The sequence below is a fragment of the Leptonychotes weddellii genome, chromosome 5 (genome assembly GCF_054177405.1).
Source record: "Leptonychotes weddellii isolate Sample4059 chromosome 5, ASM5417740v2, whole genome shotgun sequence".
NCBI lineage: Eukaryota > Metazoa > Chordata > Mammalia > Carnivora > Phocidae > Leptonychotes > Leptonychotes weddellii.
This window is the reverse complement of record NC_138373.1, coordinates 108,029,900-108,046,506: the sequence shown is the minus strand read 5'-3', so window position 1 is coordinate 108,046,506 and position 16,607 is coordinate 108,029,900. Positions and strand designations below refer to the sequence as shown.

At 49.1% G+C, this 16,607-nt stretch overlaps 1 non-coding gene across 1 annotated transcript; it reads right to left on the bottom strand.

Annotated features, from left to right (window-relative positions):
• Nucleotides 1-10,455: 10,455 nt before the first annotated feature.
• On the bottom strand, nucleotides 10,456-10,529 carry TRNAS-GCU (transfer RNA serine (anticodon GCU)). The gene has a single exon. It is a non-coding gene; the product is annotated as a tRNA-Ser (tRNA).
• Nucleotides 10,530-16,607: the final 6,078 nt, after the last annotated feature.

Here is a 16,607-nt window from a genome sequence, read left to right as displayed (position 1 = left end):
AGTGTGCGTGGAGAAACTGAGGCTTCCCCCCAACTTCTCGCGCAGGGGCAAAGCCGGGGTCCCCACGGCCTGGCTTCTCTGTCCCGGAACACCCGGCACGTGGCGGGGGGGAGGGGGAGCGCGATTTAAGAAATAATCTGGTAGGGACGGCAGGATGAAAATGAGCCATTTCGAGAGCGGAGAGGTACTTGAGTTTAGCCCAGAGGACCTAGGTTTCAGGGGAGGAAAAAAAACGATGTGGCCTTTTCAGACAGAGCCAAGGAAAATAAATACAAGATTTGGAGGCCCGAAGAACCAGCACAGATCTTTTAAATATTAGAAGGAGGGTAGTGTAGCTACAAGGAGCCCACGCCCACGCGGAGTTAACTCCGACAGCTTCTGAAGAAAAGGAAATGTTTAGATCCTCCTGAGATGCACAAACGGTTGAGTGGGCAGGTCTTAAGAGGTCATCTCAGCCATCCCTGTTCCTGGAAGACTGTAACAAGCCCTTCCAGGAAGTGCTTACAGTGGGAGAGGATTAATGATCACTTCCAAAACCAAGCCCGGGAGAGGCTGGGGGGCTTTCTAGGGGAGAAGAACTGGGAGGAGGGGTAAGATCTCTCTCAGGGCAGCGCCCTTTCCATAACCAGGAAGATGGGCTCTGAAATTGTCCAAGGAAGGCAACCCATAGCTTCTGGAATACCCAATTCCAGGTATTAAACCTTGTCAGAGATAAGGTTCAAATTCCACTTTATTTTCCTCCATTGGTCATCTGCTGGGATGGGGCATAATCCCTGCTGTCACCTGCAGGAAGAACACGTCACAGTTCAGGAGGTTGCTGATGAGCCTCTTGCCCTGACCTCCACCATGGCCAGCAGAGCTGGGCGAATTTCAGTCCACCCTCCGTGTCCTAGAGCCAGGTGGGCCCTGAGAGGTCATCCTGGCCCTCCTCTGGGCTCCCTTCCTCCCTGCATGGAGGGTCTTTATGCTGAGATCCTTTCCAAAGCAGTGTTTCAGTGCCCTCTGTCACACCAACGGTAAGAAGATCCTTCCCGAAGGGGAGAGCACAAGGTAGGCAAATATTCTCCACTAGTCTTTAAATCCCGAAGAAGAAAAATTTCAGGTAACGTGGGGATTCAGGAGAAGAGCACTCCATGAGTTCGTTCAGTGATTTAGTGAGTGCCTTCTGTGCCTGGCCCCGAGCTGGGCGCTGGGGGCACAGTGGGAGCGAGACAGACACTGTCCCCCCCCCCACCGGACCCTGTCCGCTCCCCCACCCCACCTCCCAGGAAGACCTTCCTCTCCTCCACCAGCATATGTATGTCCTCGCCCCAGCCCCCACCCAGCGTGTGCTGCCCCCAAGTCCAGCTGTGTACGTCTCAACGCATCAAGAGCTGCTTCTATCAGAAGGCGCTGACTCTCTGGTGATTGGGGGGCGGGTTTAAGAAGTAACCCGAAGGCCTGTCCAGAAAATGAGATCATAGTTGGCAGCCTCCTGGGCCCCTCCCAAATTTTATAATTTAGTTCAGGCCCCACCTCACTCAGTGCCACTTGCTCTCTCTCTCCCTTTGCTCTTTTTCTGCTAGGCTGGCTGCCCCCTCATCTAGGTCTGCTCTTCCCTAGGCTTCCAGAGCCCTCCCTGACCAGCCCAGGTGCCTTCTTCCTAAGGCAGCCTTATCTGCTTCCACTGTGGGCCCGAGCCCTCCCACAGCCCTGCACACATGCCTATCCCAGGTCTCTCAGCAGTGAGGCTCCCCGTGAGGCCGCTCAGATGTTCACCCTTAACCACAGGCCCGCTGACCACGACCTCGACCTTCCGACCCTCCTGGACCACACCAGCCCCTGCCTTAGTACAGGCTTTTCCTGAGTTTTCCTGTTTCTGGCTTCCCTCAGCCATTCACAAGCCCAGCCTGATAACGTGCAAAGGGAAACCTGGCAATAAGCCTGTGGTAAGCGATCATTTCAGATGAACAAACAGAAATTATGGCTCCAAACTGAAAACACCCTGCAAGCCACAAACTCTGTTACTTTGAAAGAAGCCAGATTAGACCTCTGAGTTTTCTTTAAAATGCACCAAGGAACGCAAGGAGTGAATGGGTGAAATCAGCTCCTCTAGGACACTCGGGAAATGGGGCCTCCGAAGAAAAAAGGCATCCCAGCCCCTGCCAAATTCCATTCTGTTTCAAATTAGCCTTCCAGCAAAATGGGGGGGGGGGGTTGCCTATATTAGCTGGTCTCTAAGATTCTCCTCACACCAAGGCTGTGAGGCTCTACAGTTCCCAAAACAACCTCTTTGAACACTCCACGTTCTCCTGAGTAGAAAATGCATTTGTACTCCAGGCCTAGGTTCCAGCTGAAGCTCAGAATTAGGCTTTCACTGCCGCTTTTTTCAAGCCCGCTTCCTCTTTCTCCTTTCCCTGAAAGGGCCTCTGGTCTTTCCCAAGCTGCCAGAGGAGAAGGGAACACACAGCTCCCCCAGAGCAGAGGGGCCCGCCAGAGGGAAAGCTGGCCCGGCCCCAGCACGGGCTTGCCTCGGATTCTGTAGGGACATTCCTCCCTCCCAACGGGCAGAGAACTTCTGGAACTTCTAAAGAGTGTATCCTCTGGCCAGCCCAGGCCCCGTGGCATCCTGCACCCTAGTTTACAAGCTTTTAGTGGCAACTAACACGTTTGGCAAACATTCCTCAAGGGTGAGCCAAGCCAGGCCCTTTTCCCCAGGACCCACTGACGAAGGGTTACTGGGCTGGGATAAAAACGAGGTTCAGCCAGACAAGCCCTGAGCCTTGGTTCTCTGGGCCAAGACTGGAGAGGACTGGAGGGAAATGTCCTCGGTCGGCCTCACTGCCACCACGCAGGCCGGTCCCAAGATCTCGGGGTGCGTCGCTAATTCCAGGCAGGGCTCCACCCCAGCCCACACTCAGCCCAGGACCTAGTCAGGAAAACTCCAAGCATTCCCGGCAACATGAAGCTTGCTTTCCATGCCAGGCTTCTCTGGGGTCTCCGGGTGGGAGCAGCCAGATCCTCTCACTGGGCTCCTGCTGTGTCTAGGAGGTCCAGAAAGCATCCAGCTCCCAGCTCTTGGCTTTCAGATGATTTTAAAGAGAATGGTGTTTTGAAAGCTCAAGACATGTTCTGGGCTTGGCTTTGGTTCTAGCTCCATCTCCATCACTCACTCAAACAAACAAACAAACAAAAACCAAACAAACAAACAAAAACAGTAACCTTCCCCATGCATACAGAAATCCCAGAGGCAGTGAGCTGAGCTGAGGGGGCCTCAGAGAGCCCCTGCTTCCTAAATTACCGGGCTGTGCTGGGCCCTGGCTAGATCTTGCCGCTATGTCCCCAAGAAGAGAAGATCCACATCCACGCCTCCCTTCTGGCTGTCTACCTGGAATGCCTGACACTCAAGAAAATGACTTGAGCCCCATCCCACTAACTATAGGGACTCCAACATTGTGTCCCCCCAACGCAATCCTCCTAGCCTCCTGCCCCCACCACCGTCTCTGTGCCTGGGGTTCACAGAGGGTCTGTGCTTCCTCTGGTGACCTCTGGCTCGGATTCCCTGCTTTTCCCTCTCTCCTGAATCTGCATCTCACCTCCTGCAGCCACTGTCCCTCCCTCCCTCCTGGCACTGCCCCCTTCTCCCTTCCTAATCCCCCAGCTGCCCCTGGACCCACAGGCTGATGGACACAGAAGCAGGTGTTCATTCAAAGTTTGGGGTAGTGGAGGGGGATCACAGTAAGCACATTCGAATCCACAAATAGACATTACTCTCCTAAAACTTCATCAACCATTCCCCCACCTCGAAATATTTCCCGCTTTATCGTAAGTCCCAGGGTATCCTATCTTCTCCACCCTCTCTCTTCTCCTCCAGACCCTTCTATCCAAATTCTGAGGTCCTGTGGATTTCTCCTGCAGAACCATTTGTCTTGCCTTCTGCGTGGTCAGAGGGCCACACTGTTCTCACTGGAGTGGCTTCCCCATCAGGGTCCATCATAACATAAGCCTCAAAAAAGAGGCATCTACCTCCAGGGAGGACGCTACCCCTCCCCTGAATGATAAAGCACAGCACTCTGTTTCCTATGTAACACTTTCTTCCTATCCACCCGCCACCACCGCCCCCTTACATCTGGTACCCCTGACAGTCAAGAAATCCACCCCAAATCACTCCTGTTCTTTCTCTCCGTTTTGTTCTCTTGGTTTTGTTTTTGTTTTTTTCACTCCTCCATGGGCATGGGGCGCTGCTCACCTGCACCTCTGTTGTCGTTAAAAGTGATGAACCAATTAAAAATAAGTCAGCATAAGGCAGACACACAAGGGTAAATACTGTAAGATTCCACTTACATGATGAACCCAGAGGAGTCAAATTCCCAGAGACAGAAAGTAGAATAGCAGTTGCCAGGGGCTAGGGAGAGGGGAGAATGGGAATGACTGTGTAGTGGGAATGGAGTTTCAGTTTGGGAAGATGAAAAAGGTTTTGAAGATGGGTAGTGGTGATGGTCACACAATGTGAATGTACTTACTGCCCCTGAGCTGCGCACGGAATGGTACTTCAGGTTATATATATTTACCACAGTGCAAAAGTAATGTCAGCAATAATCACTCTGACCCCAAAAGAGATTTGTAGTTAATTCAACAAATGGGGGCTTTTCCCTCTGCTGCCTGGGAGCACCTGTCACAGAGCTCCGGAGCTAAGGGGAGCACCCTCACCTGCTCTTGGACGCAGTGGTCAGTCGTCTCTCCTGTCCGCGCCCATCTGGCTGGAGGCATACGCTCCCTTCTCAAATTGGGGGAAAACGGAAGAACCACAAAGCGGTCACCATTGGAACAGGAGCCTTCGGACCTTGGTTCTAAACCTAGTTCAGTCATTCATTAGCTGTGCACTCTTGGGCAAGTTATTTAATCTATCTCAATATCCTTATAAAGACAGTGGAGGAGACCATATCCAGCCTTGAGTGAGATAATGGATGTGAAGACACTTCGAGAAGTGTGTGCAAGCTGATCTCATCATCTCTCATTTCACTTTGTCAGACTAAAAACACCTCAAACATAAGAAGGAAGTTGCTACCTAAAAATAAGGAGGTATACAAATAAACCTAAAATAATACTTTGATCCTCAGTCTACATTCTGAAATCATCATCCTCATCCAACGTACAATGGAGCAAATCCTTCATGGGCTGCTCTCTGTCACAAAAGCCCCCTTTCTCCTGATTAGCCTTTATTCAGAGCCGGCCTCCAGCGTTGCCCACAGGACGCCCGTAGCGCTGCCTGGAGGAAGCGTGGCGTGGGGTTCCAAGCAGGAGCATAGCTGGGGCGGGGAGGAGGAGAGACGCCAGGGAGAAGAGGTGTATCCCATGAGCACACATTTGAAAATGGCACCTTCTAATAATGTTCAAAACACTCTAATACATTGACATGACGGTCGAAAGACTGATGGAAAGGTGCCAGCCACGAGTAGGGTGGCCACAAGACCACAAACCCCATAAAGAAGGTGGTCCAAAGGTGGCCTCAATTAGCTGAACTGGCTGCCCCTCAGTCCGACCACCAGCTGGTTTCCCTTGCTGCTAGCCCCACCAGCCCCGGCTCAGCCGGCACAGGATGTAAGAGGCGGCTCCCCTTCCTCCCTTCCTCCCTTCCTTCTTTCATTCCTTTCTTTCTAGATTTTATTTTTTTAAGTAATCTCTACATCCAACATGGGGCTCGACCCCACAACCCCGAGATCAAGAGTTGCACACTCCACCAACTGAGCCAGCCAGGAGCCCCTAGCACTTCTCTCTTTCCCTCAGGCCTAAGGAGGAAGTTCGGGTCACCCAGGGCCCAGGTAAGGCCACACCTGGCCTTTCCCCTTCCTTTTGCCCCCCTACCTCATACAACCCCTTCTGGTCCTTCTCTCAGCCTCCCCTCCCCTTTTGAGGAGAGACTCAGTGGCCCCTCCCCACCTCCATAAAACATTCTGAAGGGAGAGGTCCCCCGACTCCCGGTCTCTGGCCCCCGCCGTGCCTCAGGACCGGCTCATGCGCTTCACAGGGACCCAGCTGAGCCCAGATGGAAGTCATCTGCTTAAGGCTTCATACTGATTTCACCAATAATTACGTTATGCTCATCCACACCCATTCCCACATCACCTCCTCCCGAGGCCCCTTCCCACTCACTCAGGCAGTGCCAAGAAGTGAAAATGGAAGTAGGCCTGAAGGAACCCGGGCGGGCAATCTGGGGACACCACCAGAGCCCAAGGCTCAGACCACGTCCAAGTTCAGGCTTCCGACCTCATGCAGGCCAGCCTCCTGTGCAGCCTCTGCAGCCCAGCTGCAGAATCTGTACCGTCAAGGAGCCAATTCTTCCCTTAAAGCACAGGAAGGGGTCTGCAGAGACTTCCGGGGAAGCTGGCTCCCTCTGGAGTGGCCTGTTTCCCTTCCCTCCTCTGGGCCCTCACCCCACAGCCAGCCAGAGGCATCTGCGGGTCTGCATCCCCGAGAGCCAAGGACCCTGAGGGGCAGAGGGCTGTGGTGAGGCTCTCGGACTGTCACTAGGAATGCCGAAGCGTTCTTCTTTCCCAGTTTGTGGGCTTTCACCTTTTCTTAGTACCCAGGCAGAGCCGGCCAGGGGACTTTGATCCCAGGGGCACCTAGTAGAATAAATAGGGCCTCATCGCAGACTGCTCTCCACCCTTCCTCTCCAAGGTGGCCTGTTTGAGAGAGAGCTGCTCCACATGACCACACCTTCCTGGGAGTGGGCGGGGAGAGGGGAGCTGAGCAGTCACTCAGCCCGAGCTCCCTGGGAAGGGGAGGGAACTCAAGAACCCCCCCCCACCTTCCAGAAAGAGCTAGAGTGGTTCCTCATAAGAAACCGTGAAGTGTCAACAACGTGACGCTAGCGCAGCCTGGGATGTCTGAGCCACCGGCTGCCTCTCAACTCCCCACTGGAGGCTGGGGGTGGCGGGTGGGGGAGGGGTACCGCCCCCCCCCGCCCCCTGGGACGCAGGCCCTGGCGCACCCCAGCCTTCTCACCCGGGGCTTTGAGGCACCGCCTCGGCTTCCCCAGCCTTTGCCCTCACAAAGGCCCCCTCTGTCACAGCTTCCCCGAGAACAGGCCTCCCCCTCCTGCTACCCACTCTCTCCTACTCCCCCCACCACACGCATGCACTTCCTCCAGGAGCCGATTCCAAGCTGAGTTAATGTCGGATACTGTCTCCCAACAACATGCTGGAACAAAGGCTGCACATGACTAACCGCGTTGGGGTGCTTGTCAGGGCTTCGGCGAACATAATTATAGGGAGGGCAGAGCCACTCTCCACAGCCACACCTGGCCATACAGTAAACAGCACTTCTTCCTGTCGAGCTGGGGGTAGTTGAGAGACAGGGAGGCGACAAACCACAATTTGAATCATTTGGAGAGAAGCTATAAATATAATAATGAGTCATTTGTAAAATATAATTTCATCCAAAAGCCTGGAAAAAAAAATGGGAAAGTTCTTACGCTATTTCAGGCTAAATTGTTCGAGGGCGTTCTGCCAGAACCTGGGGAGGGGCCCCAGCTGCCCACCAAGAGCGAGGCTGGGCTTCACATCCGGGCCTTCCCGAGCCCTCCTCCTGGCAGGGTGCTGCCTTAGACACCCCCTTCCCCAGTTCTCTCATAATATTTTGGGATGGGAATGCTCACCATTCAGAGCTCTCTCTCGGAGAGCTGGTAAGAGTCATGGACAAGGAAAGTGTGACCTCAAGTAATTGACTTCTCTAGGCTGTTACCTCATCTCTTAGATGGGTTTAATAACAGTACCTTCCTCAAAGGGTTGTTGAGGAGATGAAATGAATATGTAAAACAGCCTAGCGTCCAGGCTGTGCAGCTGAGAACAGTTTAGGGCAGGCTCGCTGTTGTTTTGGGCAAACTCTCCTCCAGCCTTGGGGCCCTAACAGGCTTTCGTGCACAGGGTGGCTTTTCCAGTGTGGATCCAAGGTCTCTTCCAGAGCACCAGGAAGCCTCCGTTCCAGCCCTGAGCCCCAGCTGGCCTGGGGGGAAAGGAAGAGCCTGCACAGTGCTCGGTCTGGGGAGTGGGCTGACACTGGTCTGGACCCAGGTCACCACCGCCGTTCAGGGGAGTTGCGAAGAACATGAGCTCTGGAACTAGATTTTCCCTAGGTTCAGTTACAACTGGGCCACTTACTATCTGTGTGACCTCAAGTAATTGACTTCTCCTCTCTAGGCTGCTACCTCATCTCTTAGATGGGTTTAATAACAGTACCTTCCTCAAAGGGTTGTTGAGGAGATGAAATGAATATGTAAAACACCTAGAATAGGGCCCGGCATAATGAACACTCAGTAACGGTAGCTCATAAGATTCTTGTTGTTTCTCACTGAGCATGTGGTGCAACAATGAACCACAGAACAGGGGCGCCATGGCGAACATGTTAGACCCTGAGTGATCATGGATAAGCCAGGGTCAGGTCCCCTGGCCTGTCCTTCAGCCATTTCATCACATCAGCTTGCTCATTGACCTGAGCAAACTCCATAATCTCTGTGGCCAGAGCATCCCCTTTCTCCCTCCTTTCTCAAAGTTTTGCCCCTGACCCGACCTGCAGGCAGCATGAGGGGAGGAGGGTAGCATGCCGCCCGATGCTTAGAACCTGGAGTCAAGGGGCACTTTGAAGCCCCTGAGTGCACACTGAGCTCCAGCACCAGTCTCTCCTGCTCTCTTCCCTCTCCCCTTCCTTTCTTTCCTCTTCTTCTTCTCGCTAGGTCTCCCCTTCTTGCTCTTCTCCCCCCGGGGCAGAGCTGGGCGGTGGGGATGAGGTTAGGGTGCTCAAAGCCTCTGTCTCACCCACACTGTTGAGTCCTTGTCCCTTGTTGCTGAGAGTGGCCTTGACCACATCAGGACGTCTTTCTCCCAAGGCGGCCCCTACACCCAGGGAGGCCAGAAGAGGTCGACAGAAATAGTCTCCATGTCGGGGCGCCTGGGTGGCTCAGTCGTTAAGCGTCTGCCTTCGGCTCAGGTCATGGTCCCAGGGTGCTGGGATCAAGCCCCACATCGGGCTCCCTGCTCGGCGGGAGGCCTGCTTCTCCCTCTCCCACTCCCCCTGCTTGTGTTCCCTCTCTCGCTGTCTCTCTCTCTCTGTCAAATAAATAAATAAAATCTTTAAAAAAAAAAAAAAAGAAAGAAAAAGAAATAGTCTCCATGTCAATATTCCGCCTTCTCCTGCCCCAGAAACCCGAGCAGCAGAGCCAGCCCGAGACTGGAGGTAAGAGAGGACATGTGTGCAGCAGGGGACTGCCAGACTGCCCCCCTTCACTATGAGGGCATGCCTTGGCACTTGCCGTCCCCACTCTCTGGAGTGAACTTCCTCCTCTCTTGCCTGAGTCACTATTTTCTCCAATAATTCCTTCATATACCTGTCAGTGTTCACATTCTCCTGAATGCCTTACAAGTTTTCACTTTTCAATTAGAATTAGGGATCTAAATAAGAGCCACACGTTGTAATCCCAACTGATATGTCTCTTAAGTCCCTTGCGATCTATAGATTCCCCCCACCCCATCAGTCTTTCTCATTCTCTTGCTCTCCTTGCAAGTTTGTTTCTTTGTTTCCTTGTTTGTTTGTTTGTTTTTGATGAAAAAAAAATTCGTGGTTTATCCTATGGAATTTCCCAAATCTGGATTTTTTTTTTTTTTTTACTAAAACCAAGTGGTTTCACTTAAATGTTTTCCTGTCCCTTATAGATCCTGTAAATCGGTAGTTAGATCTTGAGGCCAGAATCAGGTTTGGTTATTATGACCACTTTTTGTTTCTGCTTTTTTTTCAAGGTTACTTCACACAGGTAGTGAAGTGTGTCTCTATCGATGTATGTGATGCCTGGTTGTCTCCCTTTTTGTCACATTGTCAGCCATTGTTCATGATTGCCTAGACCCACTATTCTTTAGTGGTTTCAAAATTGTGATATTCTACTTATACTACTCTTTCTTCCTTTACTAGATGGAACACCTCATTTCTAGTGCTCTTAATTGCCTCATGTACAGCCAGACTTTGATCCAGTATAATTTTCCTTCTGCTTGAAGGATTTTGTCAACATTTCCTATAGGACAAGTCTGCTGGTGATGAACTCTTTCACATTTTGCCTGAAATTTCACTTTACTTTCTGAAAGTTATTTCTGTTGGGTATAAAATTCTAGGGTGACCTTTTTTTCTTTCAGTACTTTAAAGATCTTGCTCCATTGACTCCTGGCTTTCATTATTTTTAAAAGAAGTCTGCTGTCATTTTTTATCTTTGTTCCTTTATACATGGTGTCTTTTTTCCCTCTGGGTGCTTGTAAGATATTCTATTTAGTACTGCTTTTAAGCAGTTTGATTATGATGTGCCTTTATACAGCTCAGTTTCTTGTGCTAGGGGTTCCTTGACCTTCTTAGGTTTATAGTTTTCATCAAATTTGGAATATATTTGGTCATTTTTTAAGTTTTATTTACTTATTTACTTTTAAGTAATCCCTACACCCAACGTGAGGCTCAAACTCACAACCCCTGAGATCAGCAGTCACATGCTCTTCCAACTGAGCCAGCCAGGCGCCCTGGCCATTATTTTTTTTAAATATATTTTCTGCCCTCCTTCTCTTTCTGAGACTCCAATAACACATATGTTAGGCCCCAGGAGTTTTCTCAGAGATCACTGATGTTCTGTTTTGTTTTTTATCAGTCTTTTTTTTTTCCACTGTGTTTCATTTTGGATAGACTCTATAACTATGTCTTTACGTTTACTAGCGTTTTTTTCCTCAGTGTCTAATTGATGTTAATCCCATCCAGGGAATTTTTGCACTTCATATAGCTTTTCATCTCTAGAATTTGATTTGGATCTTTCTTATATCTGCCATGCTTTTACTTAACATGTTTAATCTTTCTTTTACTTTCTTGAACATTATATGTCTTTGTCTACTAATGTCCTTATTTAAACATCTGTGTCATTTCTGTGTCTGCTTCCATTGATTGATCTCTCTTCTTCATAGGTCATATTTTCTTGATTATTTGCATACCTGGTGAATTTGGACTGAATGGCAAACATTGTGAATTTTACCTTGCTAGATGCTGGACATTTTTGAATTCCTAAAAATACTCTTGAGCTTTGTTTTGGGACACAGTTAAGTTACTTGAAAACAGTTTGATACTTTTAAAGCTTGCTTTTAAGTTTTGTTAGTTGGGACCAGCATATTCATTAGTCTAGAGCTAATTTTGCCCCATGACCGAGGTAATCCCCTTCTGAGTACTCTATTTGATGTCTTGTGATGTATGAGGTTTGCCATTCTGGCTAGTGGAAACAAACTCTTATTTGCCTTGTGTAAGCTCCAGAGATTATTTCCTATGCTCCTTTTTCATGGTTATTTCCCTAGACTCAGGTGGTTTCCTCACACACATGCTCTGACCAGTACTCAGCAAAAGACTCAAAGGAACCCTCTGCAGATTTCTGGATATCTCTGTTTCTATCTCTGTCTCTATTTCTCTCTCTCTCCTCTCCTCCTTCCCTTCTCCATGTCTCACTCTTCTCTGGTATTCTACCCTGAAAACTCTAGCTGCCTTGGCCTCCCTAGACTCCCTGGTCCATCTCCTCAACTCTGCGAGACTGTTGAACTCCACCTGGGTTCCTCCTCTTTGTGCTGCAGCCTGGGAACTCTCTCAAGACGGTATACTGAAGCAATCACAGGGCTCACCTTGGTTGTTTTCCCTCTCTTGAGGATCATTGTCCTATGCTGATGTCCAAAACCATTGTTTCACATATTTTGTACAACTTTTTCATTGCTTCAGGTGGTAGGGTAAATTCCATCCCTGTTATTCCATCTTGGCCAGGAATTGAAGTTGGCCTGGTTAACTTCTACTTAAGTTTATATGTTCAGCCCAGGACCGTATTCCCAGAAGATTTCCCTATACCCTACCATCATCTCTATCACTCCAAATTGTATGTCCCTCCTTAGTGAGCTTATAATCCCCTCCCTGTGGGTGTCATTATTGTTCATAAATCTCTCTGCGGGACCACTATGTTCCTTTCTATTCTGTGAGCTCATTTGGGGTAGGTTTGTGCCTATACATCTTTGTATCCTCCCTGGTGTCTGGCATACAGTAGGTGCTGAATCCAATATTTAGGAGAATGAATAAAGAGAAATCCGCGGTCACTTGGCAATCACTAGCTAGAACTAAACAACAATATGGCTATACCATAACTGCTGTGCCCTGTTAGACCTGCCATAAAGAGTGGGCACTAACCCTGACAGCTGTCCTCCGGGCACTTCTCTCTTCCTGAGCTGAACTGGCAGTGTCCAGAACACTCCCAAGAATGTGGTTTTAAATATCCTGACCTTGACAATCCCAAGGCCTTTGATGGTGTACGGAGTTGAGACACATGAGTCACCCAACGTGCCAGAAAAGTATAATTGCTTCACTGAGGCTCTCAGAACACTCCCTGTCCTGAGGTGTGGTGGAAGGAAGAAAATGAACAAGAGAAGCCCAGTAAACACTCTCTCCAATGTTTGACACATTCTTCATCCCCACAGATATGTCCAGAACTCTCTGCCTCCATAAGGGGCACTGACAGAGGATCCCAGGCATATTCACCGCGAGCTCAGTGTCTGGATACGGCCGCCCCAATAGATGCAAAGCAGGATCAAGCAGAATCAAGGAGCAGGAAGCAGGAATTCAGAGCAGATCAGTCTCTGGAGTCACAGTCTGCATACTTCCCAAATCCTCCTTGGCTCTGGAAACCCGTGCTTTTCGGGTCTAGTAGACAAAGCTCTGCCAAAATCCCATTCTGCGTGCCCTACACAGTGCTAGATACTGTGAGGACAGAAGAAGTCCTGCTGCCTGTCCGTAAGGAACTTAATATTTCCCTAAATGCAATGTCTCCCAAAGTGGGGTTCTCTCGTCACCTGCATATGAATCATCAGGGACATTTATCAATAATGCTTATTCCTGAGCCCAATCCCAGATAAAAGGAGTCATATTTTGGTGGGGCGAAGCCCCAAAATTGATACTTGTGATAAAATTCGTATGTACATAAAAAGTGTAAGAATTATGGCTTTAGTGCTTTCTTTCTATGAAGGTTGATTCACTGTGTTTGGGGACCTGAGAGTTGAAAAGTCTCTAGACACTCATCTGGGCTTAGAGTTCCTTTGGCATGATAACTCCCTTGGTAGGCTTCTAGTCTATTTGCTTCTGATGTATTCTATGAGCTAGTATATAAAACCAGAGATCTTGCTGAGACTAGTTTGGGTCTGGAGTCTGGTATGCAACAGGTCTTAGTGTTCTTCCAGTCACTCAGCCTTACATTTAATCTTGAACTGTACCTTAGAACAACTGGGGAGGCACCTTAAGTCTGGTCCTTACCTGTAGGCTAATATCCCACCTACATCTCTGGTGGGATTGATAGTTCCCTTTGTTTCGGAGGTAGTAAAAAACAAGAGGTATTGAAGAAAGGGCTAGGGAGCAGGATTAATCCATATCCCAGTCTCATCTCATGCAATGTATTCCCCCACCCCTGTTTCTGCTTATCGTAACCTACCTTGAGGCAAAGTTTTTGGGATTTTCCAGTCCTGCCAGTTTCCAGAATCTCAGCTACAGCCACAGTAGGCACATGATCTACATCCCAAGATATAATAGGAAACTGTATAACTAGCTATATCAGATTACCAATTTCTCAACCCAAGATATAGGGGTTCTTACTGCTCTTCATTTTACCTCCTTGGTTGAATCAATTCCATTTGAGGTGGGGAGGTACTGCCTCTTAAAATCCCTCCACACGCATGGTACTAATTTCTCTACTAGTTAGGACTCTTTAGGTTGCAATAAACAAAAATCCAACTCAACTGGCTTAAGCAGTAAAGAGAATTTATTGGCTCACATTACTCTAAAGTCCTGAGGAAGAGTTAGCTCTGAGCAATGCTAGCTCACACATTGTCACCAAGGACTCTGTTTCCCCCCTTTGCCACACAGCCTTTCATGGTGGTTTCATCACCATGTTTCATATAGTGGCCTTCCAGCAGCTCCAGGTTCTCCCACTGGAGTCATAAAATGGCTCCAGCAATTCCAGATTCACATCTTCATACTCGTAACTGCTTTACAAGTCCTGAGACTCATATTCTCCCATTCATTTGAAATGGGTCAAGTGCCCATCCCTGAACCAGCCACTCTGGCCAATGTGTTGATTAGCTAAGGAATCGTTGGGGTCAAGAGTCCATCCTACCTGAATCCCTTGGTTGGGAATAAGTGAAATCCTCTAAGGGGAAACTACATCCTATGGTAGGTGTAGGGAATGGCTACTGAGTAGACAACAAATAAGGAGTTTAGAAGCCACATGTAGAGGGAAACAGACACTTAAATGCTATTATCAAAATGAAGTTAGGACTGTAATAGAAATGGGGATAACATTAACCAGTGGAATAAAAGAAGGTGCACCTAAGTCTGCCTGGAGAAATGTAGAAAGGCTTCTCAAAGGAGGAACGGAAGCTTTCCAGATAGATAGGGAGGCAAAGGATGAAGGAGGGCATTCCAGGCAGAGAAAAAAGCATGCACGAGGGTATGGAGGCTGAGAAAGTCAGGCATATTCAGGGCACTCCAAGTCCTGCTGGAGAATAAAGGGGGACAGAGTGGCTGGGATAGAGAGGAATGCCAGCAGATGGAGCTGGACAGGTAGGCAAGTGCTAAGCCCCTTGACCACACTATGGGTTTACACAGTTACCAGGTAGGTGATAGGGATTTGGATTCTAAAGAGATTTGAACAGAGGAATGACATGAGACTTCTGTTTTAGAACAAGGATTCTGGCCACAGAGTGCAGAATGTGTTGAAGAGGTGCAAGATCCCAGAATTGGTCCTACCCATCTCAGTGAATGACATCACCACTCTCCATCCATGGTAGTCACTGGTGTAGTTCACCTAACATGTCCAATTCCCCTGCTGCCAATCACCTGGTAGGACTGCATTTCCCTGCTCCCTTGAAATGAGGGGAGGCCATGAGATTTGCTTTGGCTAAAGAACACTGAGTAGTAAATTTTTTCAGGTTTAATTTATTTATTTGACAGAGAGAGTGTGAGCACAAGCAGGGGGAGCGGCAGGCAGAGGGAGAAGCAGGCTCCCCACTGAGCAGGAGCCCAACACGGGCCTCAGTCCCAGGATCCTGATGCTTAACGACTGAGCCACCCAGGCGCTCCACTGAGTGTTAATTTTAAGGGATTGCCAATCCCCTTTTGCTGCCTCCAGTGACTGCAGAAGCTTGTACTGAGACACAGCCTCTGTCACGCTGGTCCTTGATAACAAGAAACTCTCTTTACAATCTGTGATGGATACACAGCAAGAATGAGAAGTGAACCTTTGTTATATTAAGCTACTGAGATAGGGGGCGTGTTTGTTGCTACTACATAACATAACCCATGCTAACTGACGCACCACCCATTTGCCAAGCTATAAACCTGGGCATCATCACAGACTTCTCCCATGCTCTCATTTCCCACCTCCATGTCCTTCTGAGTCTACCTCTAAATATCTCTTCAATTCATCCATTTCTCTCCATCCCCACTGCCACTGCCCTGGTCTAGTACCTCATCCTCTCCTGCCTGGTCAACTGCCACCCTCCCCCAACTGCTCTCTTCCTCTAATCTCGTGTGATCCACTTACTTTTTTCCATACTTAAATCAAAGTGATCTTACTAAAACTCCCAATTGAATCCCAACACTCTCCTGCTTTAAATTCTTCAGGTCTCCCATTTCCTTTAGAATAAAGTCAATACTTCTTAATAAGGTTTGCCAGGTTCTGCATGATTTGGCCACTGTTTACCTCCAATCTCTCTCTCGCGCGCGCGCGCTCACTTGCCCCTTCACACTTGAAATGAACCGACCTCCCTTCAGTGTCTTAAATTTGCTCTGTTAATCGTGAGCTTTCACACTTGCTTTTCCCTTTGTCTGAAACCTGTAAGCTTGGCTAATTCCTACCCAGTCCTCAGATTCCAGCTTCGTTGTCACTTCTTCCTGAAAGCTTTCCCTGAGCTTCTGGTACTGAGTTAGATACCCTTCTGTGTACTCCTTTGTGTACCTTGACTTTTCATAGCACATCATTTATCTGGTATCCCTGGTACTTAATAAAAGGTAAAGAGGTCATCACCATGGTCCTCAAGGAATGGCCATCTGTTCTAAGGGGGTAACAGCAGAGGCAAACAAGGATGAGGGTGCTAAGGGAAGCATTTAGAATGACTCTCAGGTTTCAGGACTGGGTAAGAGAGGGAGGCCAGTGTCACAATAGAGTTCAGATTGTCATGCAGGCGGCAGGAGCTACAGAAGACTTTAGATGCTGCACACTACGTGTCCATAGCCCACCGCAGATTGGGCTGTGGCCGCAGCAGACAGACCCCCACGCACTGACAACCCTCCTCGGCGGCCCCTGCATCTCTGGTTTTCTGCCACATGAACCTGGTAAGCTCTCTCAGCCAGCATGCAGGGCAGCCCAGAAATACAGGAGGGTAACGTTCCCAGCACAACCCTCCAGAAATGGGGGTGGAAGTCCATTGAATAGAAGTCCTAGCCTCCTGTTCTTCTGAAGGACAATTTGAGATACATTCTACCTAGTTCCTCAGGGTTACGGTTGGCCAGTTCGAGCCCCAGTTGCCCACAGTGGT